Source organism: Phoenix dactylifera, chromosome 13 (assembly GCF_051530095.1).
Source record: "Phoenix dactylifera cultivar Ajwa chromosome 13, Ajwa_hap1_PhDact_Kaust_v1.1, whole genome shotgun sequence".
Taxonomy (NCBI): domain Eukaryota; kingdom Viridiplantae; phylum Streptophyta; class Magnoliopsida; order Arecales; family Arecaceae; genus Phoenix; species Phoenix dactylifera.
In genome coordinates this window covers 7,202,945-7,209,367 of record NC_143202.1, presented here as the reverse complement: position 1 = coordinate 7,209,367, position 6,423 = coordinate 7,202,945, and the positions used below count along the sequence as shown (strand labels likewise).

General features: G+C 41.6%; 1 pseudogene; it reads left to right on the top strand.

Annotated features, from left to right (window-relative positions):
- The first annotated feature begins 2,239 nt into the window (after positions 1-2,239).
- LOC120105742 (small nucleolar RNA R71) lies at positions 2,240-2,337 on the top strand (annotated as a pseudogene).
- The last annotated feature ends 4,086 nt before the right edge of the window (positions 2,338-6,423 follow it).

Here is a 6,423-nt window from a genome sequence, read left to right as displayed (position 1 = left end):
ACCTGCTTTTTTGGGCACGACTTGAGTAGGACTTACCCACTTGCTATCGAAAATTGGGTAAATAATACCCATGTCAAGCAACTTGAGGACTTCTGCTTTAACCACATCTCTCATTGTAGGATTCAACCTGCGTTGCATTTGCCTTGTGGTTTTGGCATTGTCCTCCAAATATATCTGGTGCGTGCAAATTAAAGGGCTAATCCCCTTCAAGTCTGCAATAGACCACCCTAAAGCTCCTCTATGATTCTTTAGAACACCAAGTAATTTTCTTTCTTGGGTATGATCAAGATCAGATGAGATGATTATAGGAAAAGTGTCATCGGATCCAAGAAAGGCATACTTGAGTTCCTTCGGTAAAGGTTTCAACTCAAGCTTAGGTGCTTGTTCATGGGATGGTACTATCTTTGCTCCTCGAGATGGCAAATGTTCAAATTCCTCTATTCTCGGTCTCCACCCATTGACCATCATGACATCCGAATTATCTAAAACAGGTGGGACCACATCATCAGTATTACCTTCAGAACACCAATCTATCAAACCATTATCGGTTGATTCAGTAAATGCTTCTTTTAAAAGATATTCTTCCGCAATGGTTTCAACCCATTCAACCTCTTTACTTTCTTCATGATCACTGGGTTGTTTGCCTATACTAAAGACGTTCAGTTCCAAAGTCATATTGCCAAAAGAAAGCTTCATGACACCATTCCTACAATTGATCAATGCATTAGAAGTTGCAAGGAATGGACGTCCTAAGATGACTGGAATCTGAGATGGTGAATTGGAAGCCGGATGTGTATCCAGTACGATAAAGTCGACAGGAAAATAGAACTTGTCTACTTGGACCAACACATCTTCGATAATCCCTCTAGGGACCTTCACTGACCTGTCAGCTAATTGTAAGGTCACAGTTGTTGGCTTCAACTCACCCAAACCGAGTTGCTCATATACCGTATATGGCAACAAGTTCACACTTGCTCCTAAATCTAGCAATGCTCGCTCAATCCTAAAATTGCCAATGATGCACGAGATAGTTGGGCAACCTGGATCCTTATATTTAGGAAGAATGTTATGCTGTAAAATTGCACTCACATTTTCAACCAGAAATGCCTTCTTCTTGACATTTAAACGACGCTTGACAGTGCACAAATCTTTTAAAAATTTTGCATAGGAAGGCACTTGTTTTATTGCATCAAGAAGAGGTACATTGATTTTTACTTGCTTAAAAAGCTCAAGAATTTCAGAGTTTGGTTCAAGCTTTTGCAAGGGCTTTAATCTTTGTGGAAATGGTGCAAGAAAAGGACATTCAATTTTTTCAGTAGATGTTGGTGCTTCAGTTTCTTCATTATCCTTTTCTTTTGTCGTGGGAGGGTCAGAATCAGGTATGACTTGTGTTTGTTCTGGGACTGGTCGGTCAATAACTTTTCCACTTCGCAATGTTATTATACTCTTTGCTTGCTCTTTATGCGAAGTTGAAGATGATGCATTGCTACCGCCATAGACTTGAGGGTTTGGTTGTGGTTGAGCTGGTAGCTTACCTTTCTCTTGAGCACTTAAAACAGTGGTCAGCGTTGTCAGTTGATTTCTTAATTCATCATTGATTTTGGCTTGACCTTGCATGAAAGATTGCAAAGTTTCTTCGAGACTGGATTTTTGAGGGGGTGGGTGTGCATAATGAGGTTGCGGAGGTGGAGGAGTTGGGTTATATACTTGTTGAGGTTGGTCATTCCTCCACCTGAAATTTGGATGGTTCTTCCATCCAGGGTTGTAAGTACCCGAAAAAGGATTATTGAAAGATTTTTGATAGGTATTCATAACATTGGCCTGATCGTGCAAGACTTCCTTGAATGCGGGTATTATGGGGCAATCAGTGATGAGATGGCCAGGCATCTCGCAAATCCTACAACACTCGTTGTTATGTTCTACGGTCTTGACGGGTTCAATCCTTCTAAGTTCAATTTCCTCTACCTTCCTAGTAAGGGCTGCCATTTTAGCCTGAATATCATCTTGAGTACTAAGGTTATAAAGGCCCCCATGTCCAATGTTAGTAGGCTTAGGCAAAGGTTTATTCACTCTATCCCCTGTATCCCATAATTGTGCAGTCTCTGCGAGAGAGTCTAGATAGTCCCATGCCTCATCGGGTTGCTTTTCCAAAAATAGACCATTACACATAGTCTCTATAAATTGTTTTAACTGTGGAGACAACCCTTCGTAAAAGAAACTAATGGTTCTCCATGTTTCAAACCCATGATGAGGACAAGAGAGAAGCAAATCTTTAAATCTCTCCCAGCATTCATAAAATGTTTCATGGTCTTTTTGTTGGAAGTTACTAATGTGCCTTTTCAAAAAGTTAGTCCTTTGTGCGGGAAAGAATTTTTTCAAGAATTCTCTTTGCATATCCTGCCATGTTCCTAGCGATCTAGGTCTCAAGGAGTTCAGCCATGTTTTGGCTTTATCCTTTAAGGAAAAAGGGAACAAGGTCAATTTAAGGACATCTTCCGATACATTTGGCACTCTAAATGTGATGCTAATTTCTTCAAAATCTTTAAGGTGAAGATAAGGGTTCTCAGATTCCATTCCATGATACTTGGGCAGCAATTAAATTACTCCTGGTTTGATTTCAAAGTATCCTACATTTTCAGGAATAATCATGCATGAAGGTTGACTAGTCCTAGTGGGATGTAAATATTGTCGAAGTGTCATAACTGGGGGTCTACCTTCATCACCATGGTGACTTCCTACATCATCAGGAAAATTTGCCATCTCACAAGGTGTGAGATACTGCGAAGGAATTTCAAGGATGTGTCCTAAGGGATGATCTAAAGTTGTACGACTTAATCGACCGATGTCGTCCCTATCCCAACCTAGCATACAAAATTTAATTAATTTTTTTTAATGTTTTTTTTAAATAAATATAAATATAAGTACCAACTAAAGATACCCTAAAACTACACCCTAAGACAAAAATCTATTCACAATCAAACATGCAACTAAACATTACACCTCAATTTCTAATATTTTTCTTAAATTTCTAGACAGCTCCTAACTGGTTTGAAGAGGGCACCTAAGCCTCCAATCCGGTCTAATGAACCGAGTTGACCAGGTAAGCTCCCAGGTAAGTGGAGGGGTCACGATGCATTCGCAAAGGTCCCACTTAAAACCCACTTGCCTCGAACAGATGAACTGTCTCCCTTATAGGGACAAAGCTTGTCTAGACATCAACTAAGCCACAGAGCGAAATTGGTGCAACTTTCGGTGGTCTTCATCCTATTGAGCTCGAATGTCCTTAGGGGCCAACGTCTAGTTGATTTTAGTTAAGCTTAGGATATTTATGCAATGGGATGATTTTTGGGCTAAGGACGAGTGATGAAATCCCGACCTTATCTTTTTAAATGGGTTCAGCCCTTAGAATATTTTATGCTGATGCCTTATACTATATGCAACAATCAAGAGATTTTTTTTTAATATTTTATGACATGACATTAAATTTCATTGAATAGGTGATCAAGCAAATTATTTATTTTTTTTTTTAAATTTTCAATTAGCAACAAGGGTTAATGAGATATGATAACAATAAAATTCTGATCTAAAACAATTAAATGCAGAAAATTCAAAACAGACAGCAGCAAGTTTTCGTATTAACTGATAGTCTTAAAAGTTTTAGAATGTCAATCAGACCGTTCCGATGAAAGAAACACAGGTCCTGCACCTGACGACCAAATTTGAGTTCAATCAGACGGTTAATTTCTTTGAAATCAGAGTTTGATGCAGACTGTGCAGGGAATAAAAAAACAGCAATAAAGATTTTTTTTTCAAAGAAAAAGACTAAATACTAAGATACTGATTAAATCTAAAATTATACTAATAAATCAGCTGTTCCCCGGCAACGGCGCCAAAAACTTGATGCAAAAATAAAATTGTTCTCCCAAGTGCAGGAGAATCGCACAAGTAGTAAATTCTCGGGAGTTCGAGGTCGAATCCTCAGGGAACGAAATATATATGAGATTATTTAATATAATTTTAGATTAATTAATTCAATAAATTTGTGGATTAAAATTATGTTTTGATTTTCAGAAATTAAAATGCAGAGAATAATAAACACAATTCAATGAAATAAAAATGGTAGGGATCTGGAATCCCCCTTGATGATATTGCATCCAAGGAATAAACTCTATGGTTCTTGATTTAAGATTTAATGTAGGATAGATCTAATCATGGTATATGTTTCATGAACATATGAACTCAATTTCTAAGCATTCGTCGTACTTTCTACATCTACGACGAATCACATACTAAAGCAATCCATATATCAATAATCATAATCCATTTAAAAACTATCTACGAAATAACTATGCATGGATCAAAAACATATCAGTAAATATAATTCATTCAAGGCAAAAGTTTAGAGTTTACTTCAAAGAGCAATACATCAAAGGTTCCTCCATCACCCTTCCTAGGACTTTAGCCTTCCATTAAAAACTTTAATCCCCCTTTCATTTTCTTTCTTTCTTCTTTTTTTTTCTTTTTTTTTTTTTCCGGAAACAGGGCCTCCCCTGTTTCCCTTCTCTGTTTTTTTCTTTTCAATAACAGGCACTTGTTTCCGAATGAGGGATAGCCTATTTTTCCTCCCGAATGGCAGAGATAACCGGCTCTCCTCCCCCCCTTTCTCGCACGCGGTGACAGATGGCCGGATGAGATGAATCCCCGGGCGAAAATGAACAACGCGGACGGCTGCAGATCGATTGAAGGAGGTTGAACGCGGAAATCTCGGGATGTTGGGATCTCATGCTGAAGATGAAGCTTGACCGCTGGCATTTGGGATTCGAATGGCTGGATCGAATGCAGGAGATGGGGCGCGGACGGCTGCTGGGAAGTTTGCATGCGAGTGGATAACGATCACGGAGCTAGGATCTCGGGATGGTCGGGTCTTGCATGCGAAATCTTCGGACTCGGATGGGAGCTGGAGCTGAGACGCGTGGAGGATGCTTCACGGACGCTGAATGTGGCTGCATCTAGTCTGGGAGAAGCTGGATGCATAGTGAACCGGGATGACATGGGGAGGAAGGAGATCCGAGAAGAGCTGCATGCGGACGTGTGAAGGAAGCTGAGAATCGCACGGACACGGGATGCTTGGGAGCTAGGACGCGTGGCTTTGGACTCATGGATGAGCGGAAGCGAACTGATCACGGGAGAAGGCTGGGAGGTGCTGTAAATGTAGACCCGGATGCTTCATTTTGGGAAGAACAGAGGAAGAACAACTCGGCTAGGAGAGCTGTGGGTGCGGGAGATTGCATACGGAAGAATTGGAATGTTGGCACCTGGGCTTAAGATGCAGAAGAAGCTGGGATGCACGAGATGCTGGGAATTAATTGCAGTGAACTGTCTTGCTGAACTTAGACTCCTTCTAATGTGCAACTGGGGTTGAACCATGCGGTTGACTGGTCACCTACGGTGATGCATCTTTTGGACCCAATGCGCATTTTAACTTTGATTTACGATCACCTGCACCCAACAAAAATAAAATATTAATGCAGCACTGTTATCATTATTTGTTAGCAATAATGCTAATTTAAGTAATGTGTACATCGCACTTTTGTGCTCTCATCATACAGCAATGCGATGTGTGCCAAAGGGCGAAGGCAGATTCACTGCGACCTGTGGGTCTACTTCAGCCTTTACCGATTCCTGATCAGGTTTGGGAGGATGTGTCGATGGACTTCATTGAGGGGCTGCCATTAGTTCGAGGGTACTCAGTGATCATGGTCGTTGTGGACCGCCTCAGCAAGTATGCCCACTTTTCGGCGCTCGCACATCCATTTTCTGCTCGACGGGTGGCAGAGGTCTACATACGGGATATTGCTCGATTACATGGTATGCCTCGGACTATTGTTTCTGATCGTGACCGCATTTTTGTTAGCACATTCTGGCAGGCTTACTTCAAACAGCAAGGGACGAAGCTTGCCATGAGCTCGGCTTACCACCCTCAGACCGATGGGCAGACGGAGGTGGTAAACCGCTGCATCGAGCAGTACTTGCGCTGTATGATTGGTGATCGGCCTCGAGAGTGACTTTCTTATTTACCTTGGGCCGAGTATTCGTACAACACCGCTTTCCACTCAGCCATAGGGATGACACCCTTTGAGGCGGTGTATGGACGAGTACCACCGACGCTGTGAGTTTATGATCCACTGTCACATGCGGACCGGACAGAGGCAGATTTTGAGCTCTTAGATCGCGATGCTACCTTACGGCGGTTAAAGTTTCACATAACGACTGCGCAGAACAGGATGAAGCAGCTGCATGATCGGAAGCACAGAGATCCAGTATACGAGGTGGGCAACTGGGTATACGTCAAGGTGCAGCCTTATCGACAGTTGACACTGCGGCCCATGGCGAACCAGAAGCTCTCTCATCGCTTCTATGGGC